Here is a 14,212-nt window from a genome sequence, read left to right as displayed (position 1 = left end):
TCCTCAACTACGTCCCTGAGTTTGTAGCTGAGATTCAAAATCCTGGTGTGCCGGACTCTAGGTTCGGCCCATTTCGGATAGAGTCTTCGTTCTGTAACCGAAGATCCAGACCAACTGTTACTCTGTCCAGTAAGGAGTCTGACGTGTTATTTAAGAAGAACAGCGAAAGCTCGCCCCCGTGTACAAGCACTTTTTGTCAGTACAGGGAAGGTCAAGAGGAGGGTCACGAGGAATAATATTTCCTCCTGGATAAGGAAAGTAATCGAATACGCTCTATACCCAGACCCTCCTCTGTCCAACCGACCCAAAGCTCATGACATCAGAGGCATTGCAACGTCTCTGGCGTTCAAGAAGAATTTTTCTGTGGCACAAGTATTGCAAGCGGGCATGTGGAATCGTCAGATGACCTTCACAGCCCACTACCTGAAAGACATAACCCACAGGAGCATGGAAACCTTTTCCATTTGTCCTGCGGTGGCCACACAAGTGATCTAATGCCTCAGGCTCCTTGATGGACAAGTAGCAGAGGAATGAGGGCTGAGGTTACTCAGGTTATTCTGGGGTGAATGAAAAGAATGTATTGCTCCCTTCTTTCTTTTACCTTCTCCCCCCACCCTCAAGGAAAGGCTCCGCAAGACCGAAGCATAGCTGACCTCACCCCTCTGCAGGTAAGATTCATTTCCCTTGTGCATCCTGAGTATGAATAAATACTTTGTTACGTCACCAATATCTCATGAGGGAGGGTATTGGATATGTCTTAGAACTCCTGCCTATCCTCGAGTTCCTACGTAAAGACAAGCCACGAGTCTCTCTCACACAAGCTTCTGCAGACCCCAATCATTGAATTACCTTGTAACTACTTTGATTTTAGCAAGGATAGGGTGTAACTAGATCAAAGATCAATTAGAGGGAACCCCGGGTCATGACCAAGGCCAGTTGGTAGAACTTCCTCCCTCCTAAGAGTAAGTCACCCTATAAATAGCGAAGGTTTGTATCTGTGTCGAAACAAATGACAAATTTGGAAATAATTTGTATTTTTCCTAACATACAAACCTGGAGCTATTTATACAAATTGGCCTGCCACCCTGTCCCCCTAGAACTTCTGCCAGAAAGCAAAAGTGGTTACTCAACCAACAGGTGTGAGTGAGCGGGGTAGCCAGTCTACCCCAACCCCCTCCCGTTAACTAGCGAATGGTGTAATTATCCCTCACTAAAATTGTCTTGGATGGTTTTCAGCGTTAACGAAATTAATACCCTATAAATAGATCCAGGATTTCATGTTAGGAAAAATGCAAATTATTTTCAAATTTGTTATATTTACATCACCAATCTACTCTACTTTACAATATTATTCCAGAAACCTGATATCAATATCGAAATTGGCCAAATTTACCGGATATGTTATATTATATATTGCCTTAGGGAAATAGTATAAACTATATAATGCATATCTAGCTCCCTCGTATAGGTTTTTATTACAATGCACATAAATAATTATGTCTAATTCATTAAAAAAAGAGGAACTTACATAACATCAAACTCATGGTGGCATAAGACATCATTGGGAGAATCATTTTGTAGTGACGTACATACTCTACTCTCAGCAAGACAACTGTTCAGAGATTCAAGAGATTGAGATGAACATTCAAGAAATGTGATCGATGTAGAGATAGGAGCAGAGTCCTCATAGGTAAATGGCTTGTTTTCATACTTAAGCCCTCTTTCATGTGTAAATATTATACAATTTTGAAGGCCTACCAACACTACAACTAGGCACATCAGATATTACATCGAAATGTTTGCCTTGGTACACATCGATGACAGTGCTATAATCTAAGAAAATAGGAAGACAATGGATTGTTGGAAATAAACGAAAATATTTTGGTATCCACAATCAGCTTCTCGAGGGATTCTTTTGGAGACTAAATATCAGATCAGTGATAAAGAATTTAATTGATCTCAGGTTTGTGTTCAACTATTCTAGACTGAAGGAAGTTGCTGAGGATAAGACGAGGAATTAACCCTGGACAGGTATCGTTCTTGGACACCCCTTTTATGGTATATTGGGGTCGAGCGCGACCCCACCGCAAAGAAAAATTCTTGAAAAATTTGTTTGTGCATTAACCTTTAGGTTTTTGTTCGCGTGAAATACTTCAAAGAATGCTAAAAACTACGGCAAAGATAAATACTACCCATCTGCAGAAAAACTATATATTATAAATTTTTAAGATTCACAAAAAAAAAATATACATATATACAAAAATCCCTTTCGGAAAAGATTCCTGAATGTTCAGGAAACATCTTGTGGTAACTGGGAAGTGATCGGACCCATAGAGGTGAAGATCTGAAATAAGAAGTAAAGGGTAACTTTTTTTGTTCAAAAAAATTAGTCCAAATTTCATGAATTTTTTTTGGTACCCAAATGAAATAGGTAGTGGCTAATTTTTTTATGGAATAAACATATATTATCCTGAAATAGAAATATGTAAAAAAATCTTCATTATTTTGTAAATTACTGTTATATCAGGGGCCCTATCTAAAGGTAATTTTTTGATTACTTAGTGTCACCATTAAAATTTCGTATAAAAAGACTTACATTTGATATATAATATGGTATTTATGCAGGTAAAAATATACCAAAATATCACAAATTCTATAGGAAACGGGAATATATAGAGATATGGCAACTTACGCTACGGATATGTCCACAAAATGGCGGCCAACCACACTGACTCAGACTCCCTAATCTGCCACTTGAAATGTAGAAAGGGTATGTCAATTTCAAGGTGTTATTTACTAATCTAATTATTCTTGGATATACATAAAAATTTTATGGTGGGTTTCTGGATGATTGAAGATTATTTTACGACTATAAAATTAGAAATCTGACCCCCAAAAAAATTCTGAAGGGAAATAAATTCGAAAAAAACATTAAAATGTAAAACAATATAATATTTTAGCTAAAAAAATTGGATGATATTCAAGCAAACAAGAAGTAAACAAAATTTCCATGTTGTAACTTACCTATAACTCTAAGGTACACCTTGGACACAAGACAGTTTGATGCGTCAGGCAAACAGGACTCCTGCAGCGGATACACGCAGTGTTTGTCTTGCGGTTGTCCTTAGGTGGGCAGCTATGACAGCGAATCCTTTTAGGAAGCTTGATGTGGCCACAGGCAATTTGAAGTCTTGGTTCCGCCTCAGGAATCTTGAAGGTATCCACCATGAGTTGACGGAGTCCCTTCGACAACTTGCGTGACGTTTGATACCGATGTATTGCCTGGGGATAACACAACTCGGTGGCGATCTCCTTTAGGAAGGTTCGCCTTGGCATTGTCTTGGCGAAGGGCATGAGCGTATAGAGAATATAAGAATTGACCATTATTATATTCAATATCCCGTAGAAGAGACTCATAGGCCAGCGTCGTGACTTACGAACACAGTTAGATATAGAACACATCTGGTCGAATGTATCTACACCTCCCTTGGTCGCATTATAAAACATCTGAATGTCCGTCTTCCTTTTTTCGACCTTGGACGGATCATGATGCAGGGAACTCAACAGCATCACTTTCTTAGTCCTACTAATTTGCTGACACTGTAGAGTTAGATTGTGTTCGTAATTGAACACTGTCACTGCACTGAGTCCTTTGGGGGAAGCACCCTCTCCATAAGTTCCTTAGGAATATAAGGCTTTTGGCGAATGGTGCCACACAAATACATGTCCTTATCCGCGAGTGACAAGGCGAGCGGTAGCGTCGTGAAGAAGTTATCCGTCGTCACTGTGCGGCCACTTCGCTGAAAAGGTGCCACAAAATCAGACGTAAAAACTTCTCCAAGCGTCGCTCCTTTTGGTATCTTGACCATGTCCTTTCCCAAGTAGGCAAGGCCATTACACATGTAATGAGAATCGGCATCACACGCCAATACAAGCTTGATACCATACCTAGAGGAAGAGAAATAGAATTAGTAACTAATAAAGGAAAAAGATAGCAAATAACAAATAAATAACAAAAATAACACAATATACAATTATATTACTAATAAATATAATAATAATAATAATAATAATAATATTAATAATAATAATAATAATAATAATAATAATAATAATAATAATAAATACATAAGAAAAACATTTACAAATACGACAGAGAAATTAACAGGTAATTATATCACTAATAATAATAATAATAATAATAATAATAATAATAATAATAATAATAATTACACAAAAACATTATTCACAAATACAAAAGAGAAATTATCAGATAAATAAATAACAAAGTTATAGGTAGATAGAGATAGATAGAGGTAGAATAGATGATATATTATATTTTAGATACATAAATCATATATCAAGTTCTTTACTTCACAATATATATATATATATATATATATATATATATATATATATATATATATATATATATATATATATATATATATATATATATATATATATATATATATATATATATATATATATATATATATATATATATATATATATAAATATATATAATAAATAAAAAAAAATTATAAATAAGAAACAATAATTACGTGTGAAAATATAAAATAAAAATTATTTTTACTTACTTAGCTGGTTTGTTGGGAATATACATCTTGAATAGACAGCGACCACGAAAAGGGACACGCTGTTCATCAACAGTGAGATGGGGCCCGGGGCTATAATTGCTTCGACAATTGGCTACCTAATGGGAGCGAAGCGATCCTTTTTCACCCTCTCTGCTCTGGTGGCCGAATCATCGAAGCGAAGAACCCTCACCAACGGGGTAAAACGACGCTCGTTCATTGTACACCTATTCAAAGGATTTCCCTCTGTGAGGTCCCACATGTCACAAGTGGATGTATGGTTGTCACACCGCACTGCCGACATTATTAGAATTCCATTAAACGCCTTCAGTTCCCTCAGGTCAATGTCCCTAAGGGCAACGTTGCCCTTTTGATGATAATTACTTCTCAAAAGGGCAAGGCGTTCATTAGAACGCAGAACAATCTCGGCTAACATGCGGTCGTCCAAAAAGAGCGAGAAAATGTCGGACATTCTCTTCGCGCCCAACGTGACAGAGGTAGGACCTTGTGGCGGGATGTTGCACAAACAACCCCCACACCCTTGAATCACTCTAGCTGACAAATGTCTCCACAAAACAAACTTTCCCCTTACGTTATCTAAAACCAGACTCTTAGACATAAGGACAAAACAAAACAAAACATATCCTTAAAACTATATATTTCTTACTAACTATAACAATCACTTAAAATATTCAAAAAACCAAAATAATGTCATTCACGAAACCTTAATACTAAAGACAGACAAACAAATCACCAAACCTAAATCTTCATAAACAAAATATTCTGTAAATATATATGTGACCACGGACACCGTCGCCAATACTCAAAATAACCCTCACAAACCCGACACCGACACCATTCACAAACAGTACAAAAAACGCAATTAAAATAATAAATCACAGTATGTGGACACCGTTGTCCATACAAGGCCCCAGAGACCTTCACAGCCCACTGCCACAACTTATTGGCAACCGGTAATACCCCGAGTCCAACTACCACACTCACTTCCTATATCTGGGTTAATTAATCATAGTCATCATTATCATCATCATCACAATCTTATTCATCAGTGGTCCAGACGGAAATTCCTTCATACGGGCGGGGTCATTATGGCATCAATATCAATAAAATCGTTACGAGCAATCAAATCATAATCATAATCGTAGTCCAGGTCGTCAACAAAATAAATCTGAGCAATCGTATCAAGTTCTGTTACAGGCCAAGTCGTCAACAATCAAGTAAACACTCGAGGAACTCTCTCCCAAAGGAGGAATCACGGCCTGCCAAAATAAAAAAGAAAAACACTTACGAACACTTCTAGCTAACTGAACTATCGCACTATAATCAAAGATAAATAATAAATTGTTCCTATCATTCACAATCACGATAAGCAAAGATAAACAAAACTGTACTTACTCAGAAAATAAAAAAAACACTTTCACGCTGGTCTAAAAAAATAATAATCCAGCATTCAACCACACAACTGCTTCAGGACGCAGTCAATCAAAAAAAGCATTCGCTCCGAAACATTCACCACTGTCGTAACCTAACTAAAAAATGTAAACAAACAATCTCATTTAAACCAACAGTCTTTCTCACCACAAACGATCGTTAACCTAACTACTTTCGCTCGCTAACACAATATCTCTCTCTCTCTCTCTCTCTCTCTCTCTCTCTCTCTCTCTCTCTCTCTCTCTCACACACACAGGATTTGGCAAAACCAAAAATAAAATAAAACAAAAAATAAATCCTCCACATTCCTTCCCCCTTACTTTGCCAAATCCTTCTCACACAACACTTACATTATTTTTTTCATAACCCAGTCGCAGTCGGGAACGGGACCTCTACTCCGAGTAACTGGGCCTCCATATACTCTCTCATTCACTTCTTCCTTATCACAATCATTCGCTACATTAACACTATTCCTATCTAAATCCCTATCATCTAATATATCATGTACAATCATATCTACCTCGTTCTCATCTGGCCCTATAATTACACTCATTTCTGTAAACAGTTCATCCATTTCATCAAAAACATTCTCAACTTTAGTAAAAGATTCATTCATACTACTAATCATTCTCCTATCTCTCACTCTCGCATTCGTCATCCTTTCTTTTACATCACCTAAGGAAAAGCCACACACACTATAGGTATCATTCATACTCAGCCATGATTCATCTGTATTAACACATTTATCTTCCATACACACTTGCACATTTACACCCTTGTCATACTTATTTCTATTCTCACTTTTACTTATAAAATTTCCCCTTCTTTCATCTTTACTTAAAGCTCTTGTATTCTTCCTTTTCTTATATTCTACTAACACTAACTGTTTACCTTCCAGACCTAAGTCCTCATACATACTAGGTTCACCCTTGTTCCTTTTCAACCATTTACTCATCCCATTCTCTTGGATATACTCAGGTACCTCTTTCCATTTACGCAACTGGTTGTGGTGGGCCCTAATTTTTTCCACAATACCACCCACACACAACTTACCCAAAACGTAACTTAATCCACTCGAACCAACTTCTAACACATCATAGGGACCTTCAAATTTATCACGCACCTTATTTACATTCATTCTACCCTTTTCAATTACTTCTTTCATCACTCTCTCACCAACTTTAAAGCTTTCAAACCTCTTATTTGCTTTCCTCCACACATCTCTATCATCCTCCGACACACCCAACCTCGGTCTTATTATCTTTTCAAAATTTAAAACAAACTTACATGGAGACATACCCGTACTCTTATGCACTGTTGCATTGTAAGCCCACAACGCTCTACCAACATACAAATCCCAATCATTACCACATGTACTCATCATTCGCAAAATTTCAGTTAATGTTCTTACAGTCCTTTCAGCCAACCCATTCGCACTTGGCATATAAGGAGTCGAATACACATGTTCAATACCCCATTCTCTTAACATCTGCTCAAACTCCCATCCAACAAACTCAGGGCCATTATCACTTAACATTCTCACAGGCTTACACACACACATCGGCAACATCACTTGACCAACCATTCTTGCAACAGTCTCGCTCCGTTTATCCTTGATGGGTATAGCATAGGTAAATTTACTCATGTGATCAACCATAACAATCATTCCCACATGTCTTCTCACAGTCACAGGCAACGAAACACAGTCAATCACAAACATCTCAAATGGTTCTTTCATACGTAATCTCAAAACAGGCGGATTAGCATGCACTCTCTGATACTTCCCTTTCTGACAATCTTCACACGTAGTCGCTACATCCTTACATATCTGACTCAACCCAGGTGTAAACAATCTCTCACGCATGCATTCCCATAATTTATTCTTACCCATATGCCCATATCTGTCATGCACTAACATACACATACTTACTGCTGCATGCATTGGAAACACAGGAACATATATATCTTCATCCTTTCCTTTATGTAGAAAATAAACAATATTCTTACACACAATAAGTCTCTTACTAACTTTCTTATACACCTCTAAATCAGACGGCCATTCTTCTACCTCAATACTATTCAACATACATTCACGTAACCTTTTAATTTCCTCACATTCATCTTGCATTTCTTCCACCTGCTCTTTAGTCAGTAGATCATCCTCACTCCTCGTAATATCAACCATGCCAACAAAATTCGCCATAAATACACTATTATCTTCTATCACAACTACTTCACATCCATTCTTCAGAAGCAAACCACTACCAATATCAACTGATAAATCATGCAATCTTAAAAAGTCAATTCCTATCAAAAAACAACTAGGCATCTCATTCTCTCCCATTACAATAAAATTATGTTCCACCTCCATACTTCCCAGTTTTACTTTCAAACGCACTTCTTCCCAAACTAGCAAACTTCCTTTACCTATCCCATGAATTCTCACACTCGTGCATTGCCGTTTCACTAACCAATTGTACCGCTCTATTTCCTTGATAACAGACATATTCACTAATGACACTTGTGCACCTGTATCAATTAAACTACAGTATTCATTCTCATTTATACCCACATACGTCATCATTCTTCCTTTTACACCATGCATACAAATGTTTACTCTCCTATCAATAGGGTCATCCTTATCACACCCATGGTCATCTTCGCTATCTTCTATGCTCATACCATTCTGATTCAAATCACTCGGACAATCCTCCTTCTTACTCAACAACTTGCAACATCTTTCATTACATTGTAACCTCAATATATACTCCCTTTCAGTCTCTTTATTTGCTCGGTACTGCATCGGACGATTCCACCCAAAATACAAATAAACAGTGACACCATATAACATACTTACTACCAACAATACTTTTGATAACAATTCACCCTCAAGCATACTATCCTCCTCCTTATATGCCATTTCTTTCGATACTTCATTCCTAACACTCATTCTAAGCTCATCTATACTAGCAGGTATATCCCTATTCAAACCCTTCAATTTAACCTTATTTAACCCACACAAAATACATTTATACACCATGTCATCACCTTCAAAACTTTGTACCACCATTAAATCTTCCGGCAACCTTTCAAAATTACTATCATTCTCGCTACTCTCTTCTATCTTACCATGCATTCTTGACATCGCATCTGCTATCACGTTCTTACTCCCAGGTACATATTCTAGTTTAAAGTCAAATTCATTTAAATCCTCTATTGTCCTCGCAACTCTAGCATTCACAGACTCTTTCCTAATCATGTACACTAGGGGCTGATGGTCAGTACGCACAATAAATTTCACACCATACAAAAATACCTTCAACGCTTTCACGCAAAACCTTATCGCAGCCAACTCCCTTTCAATCGTGGAATACTTTCGCTCAGCCTTATTAAATGCTTTACTTACATACGCTATCACTCTCAACTGTTCATCTCCGTTTATTCTTTGCATTTGAACCAAGAAACCACCCATACTAATCCCACTAGCATCCGTATATAACTCTAGCATATTCGCATGTTCACTATAATCGGGAAAGGCCAAAGTGACGTCTCTCGCAGCCTCTTCTTTCAAGTTTTCAAATGCTTCAATCATACGCTCATCCCATTTCAGTCTCGTACTATTTCTCTTACCTGTCCACTCATTCAAAGGCTTCCCTATTCCCGAACAATCTCTGACAAACTTCCGACCAAATTCAATTAACCCAAGAAAACCTCTCAACTCACGCACCGTATGAGGACGTGGAAACTCTCTCACCTTGCTCACAAACTTTTCACTCTTCCTTATACCCGATTCACTCACCACATGCCCAAGAAATTCCACCTCCCCGGCCAACCATGTACACTTTTCAAGCTTAACTTTCACCCCAACTTCTATCAACCGTTCTAATACTGCTTCAAGCAACTGCATGTGTTCCTCAACAGTCTCACTAGCAATCAAAATATCATCAATAAAAACAGTCACCTTCTGTCTATCAAACCCAGCCAAAACTACATTCATCGCCCTCTGGAAGGCAGCAGGCGCATTAGCAAGGCCAAAACTTAATCTTTTAAACTGATAATGACAATTTCTATTTGAAAATGCCGTAATGGGCCTGCTCCCCTCTGCCAGAGGCATCTGGTAATAGCCCCTAACTAAATCTAACTTTGTAAAAACTTTCATACCATGCATCTTATACACACAGTCAGACACTACATTCATCGGAAAACGTTCTTTAACAGTTACTTCATTCACCTTCCTATAATCAATACACATCCGTAAACTTCCATCCGGCTTTCTTACAGGTACAATAGGGCTATTCCAGGCACTCTCACTCCTTTCTATTACACCCATTTGCTCTAACTCCTGGCACTGCTCTTCTATTTCTCTGGCAATAGGCGGAGAAAAGTGTCGGGGACGCTGATATATGGGGGTATCATTACTAAGAACTATCTTAAATTCAGGCAGCTTTGATCCCCCACAATCCTCGTCACCGCGACTCAAAACTCTCCGTCTATCCCATAACATCCTATACAATTGTTCCCTTTCCCCCTCACTTATATTCTCATCTACATTAATTCTTTCTTTCAAACTTTCATAGTCCCAATCGTCATCCGGCTTTATCTTACCCGTCATAACACGTCTCAATTTAACATACCTTTCATCCTCTACATTGACCAACGTATACATACATCCCATCCAATCACCCTCACGTATACCCCGTATTCTCTTCCTCCTTACAGTCGGCAACAAGCTCACATACACCTTCGGCTCCTGCAAATTCAAAATACCATCATACACATGCACACTTGCTTTCACCAAATTACTTGCTTCCGAACCTTCCACTACATATTCACAATTGTCACTATTGGCAATTCCCAGACTATTCGGCCATGCAACTTTTACACTGACAACCTCACTCGCATCTTTAGACAATTTAACACCTTCTTTTGCTATTAACGGCACACCTTTCCATACCTTCGTACATACACTACCATCTTCATTCAAATAAAATTCCCCACAAAATTTACCCTTAACTTTCATCTCTATCATATTTACACTAGGATGTACAATCATACCGCATTTTTTCAAGAAGTTATAACCTAACAACACATCGTATTTGTCATTTACTCCCTCAACCACATAAAAATCATTATCTTCCATCATCAGCCCCCCAATCATAACATTTCCTCGTAACTTTCCTTGCACAGACATACTTAAATTACCGATACCTTTCACTTCACCTTTACACCCCCTAAATTCACACACATCCCTTACCTTATCGTATGCATTCCTAAACATTAAATTGACACCACAACCAGTATCAATCAGACCAACTAGCTCTATTCCATTAAAATTTACTTTTGCACTCATGCAGTCATAAGCTCTTTCGCCCATCACGTCTTCATGTAGTAAACCTTCACGAACATGCATCACATTCACTCCGCACACACACGAGGACTCACCCAGCTGAACCCTCTTACACTCTAGTTTCCCGAACATCCTGGCTGATTTACTCCCTTCTTCCTACATACCCTAGCTACATGCCCATCTGCACCATATTCAGTACACTTACCCCGTGGCTCCTTGCACATTCTAGCATAATGACCATCCTTACCACAATTACCGCAAATCACATTTGTACGATTACTCCGACATCCACTCGCTATGTGCCCTGTCATACCACACCGATAACATTTTACCCCTTTCTCTTTCTTGCACTCGCTAATTCTATGCCCTACCTCACCACATCCAAAACAAGCACCAAGAGCCCATCTACATTCATTCTTCTTATGTCCTACTTTCCCACATCTATAACACTTCTCTTCACGGATACAACTACCTGACCTATCTTGCGGCGCACTAGCACTCCTATCTCTCCAAACCTGATTCCCTTGCCTAAACCCTTCATTTGTCCTTACAGGTATTCCCACATTACTCGCCCTAACACTCCTATCTACTACACTATCAGCTATCCTCATCGGTCCTCTCATAACAGCATCTCTAAAACTAACAAATTCTGGCATACTTTCCTCCATTCCAGTTCTTACACTCACAGATTTACTTTCTTTCATACATCTATCCAACTCGTAATCCTCAACTATCTCTAAAATATCATCCCATGTCAATCTTTCTTTCGTCCACCTCATTTTCTCCTTCCGTTTCAAATTAACAAACTCAGCCACATTCTCGGGTACAGTAGCCAAAAACTTCTTCATTAACTCCTTATTCTCATTTATACCTTCATCCCCATACTTCTTCCTAGCTAAAGTTTCCAACCTACATACGTACATTGATATCGCTTCTCCTGCATTCATCCTTGCCTCATCAAAATCATTCTTACGCTTATACTTAACACTCCCTTTCATACGTTTTACCTGCTCAATTATTCTCGTTTTCACACTTTCATAATCAACGTCCCCAACACTCATTATCACTCCATACATCGTCAACAAATACCCAGTCAAATATTCTCCTAACTCCCTAGCCCAAACTCTTTTACTATCACCATACTTATCCTGACAATACCTCTCATACTCCTTGAAAAAATCATATACATCCCTACTGCTATGCTCATTGAACCTTTCACACCGAGGTACCTCTCTCATAAACACAGTCTTACACACATCACGTTCATTCTCACTGCTATCATCACTGTCTACTCCCCTGTTACCTTCTTCCTCATTCGAATATAATGAATCCACTTCCACACTTAAATTCCTATCCTTAACCATTCCCTTCTTACCCTTTTTCTTACTTACCACTTTCACCCATTCACGATCGTCCTTGCTATCAACCTGATACTTTTTCTTCTCTTTCTTCACATCACTTTTACCTTTCCTTTCATCTTTCCTCTCACCTTTCTGTTCATCCTTACTATGCCTAATTCCCTTATCTTCAATATCACCATCACTATTACTACTATCACTATCACTTCCTTTCCCATTATCACCTACCTTAACCTTCTCTTCCACTACCAACCCATTACCCGAAGCTGAGGACACTCCTCCGACTGCACCTTCACCCATTATAGTTTTCATCATCCCCATGACTTGCCCCATCATATCTTCCATTCGTTTCTCCATTCGTTCTTCATTCTCTTTCATCCTCATCTCAAAACATTCTTCCACTTTCTCTACAGTTCCCTTCAACTCCTTAAGCTCCTTCTGCATCGCCTCATTCTCCCAGTTCAACCTCTCATTCTCTACTAGCAACCTCTCTTTCTCAACTATCAACATCTGCTCCCGTTCTTTATAATGCCGCAATTCCTCCTCCAAAGCCTTTAATTTACCTTCCATTGTCGTTAACCTTAAATCTAAATCCTAAATATAACCTTTGTGAAAGAGTCTGGTTCAATCCCACCTCGACTGTCCCTGTTCGGGCGCCAAAATAATGTGGCGGGATGTTGCACAAACAACCCCCACACCCTTGAATCACTCTAGCTGACAAATGTCTCCACAAAACAAACTTTCCCCTTACGTTATCTAAAACCAGACTCTTAGACATAAGGACAAAACAAAACAAAACATATCCTTAAAACTATATATTTCTTACTAACTATAACAATCACTTAAAATATTCAAAAAACCAAAATAATGTCATTCACGAAACCTTAATACTAAAGACAGACAAACAAATCACCAAACCTAAATCTTCATAAACAAAATATTCTGTAAATATATGTGTGACCACGGACACCGTCGCCAATACTCAAAATAACCCTCACAAACCCGACACCGACACCATTCACAAACAGTACAAAAAACGCAATTAAAATAATAAATCACAGTATGTGGACACCGTTGTCTATACAAGGCCCCAGAGACCTTCACAGCCCACTGCCACAACTTATTGGCAACCGGTAATACCCCGAGTCCAACTACCACACTCACTTCCTATATCTGGGTTAATTAAACATAGTCATCATTATCATCATCATCACAATCTTATTCATCAGTGGTCCAGACAGAAATTCCTTCATACGGGCGGGGTCATTATGGCATCAATATCAATAAAATCGTTAAGAGCAATCAAATCATAATCATAATCGTAGTCCAGGTCGTCAACAAAATAAATCTGAGCAATCGTATCAAGTTCTGTTACAGGCCAAGTCGTCAACAATCAAGTAAACACTCGAGGAACTCTCTCCCAAAGGAGGAATCACGGCCTGCCAAAATAAAAAAGA

At 38.4% G+C, this 14,212-nt stretch overlaps 1 pseudogene; it reads right to left on the bottom strand.

Moving 5' to 3' along the window:
• Window positions 1-3,024: 3,024 nt before the first annotated feature.
• LOC137614493 (piggyBac transposable element-derived protein 4-like) lies at window positions 3,025-5,070 on the bottom strand (annotated as a pseudogene).
• Between the last annotated feature and the right edge of the window lie 9,142 nt (window positions 5,071-14,212).

This window comes from Palaemon carinicauda, chromosome 20, assembly GCF_036898095.1.
Source record: "Palaemon carinicauda isolate YSFRI2023 chromosome 20, ASM3689809v2, whole genome shotgun sequence".
Lineage (NCBI taxonomy): Eukaryota > Metazoa > Arthropoda > Malacostraca > Decapoda > Palaemonidae > Palaemon > Palaemon carinicauda.
This window is presented reverse-complemented; position numbering and strand designations above follow the sequence as displayed.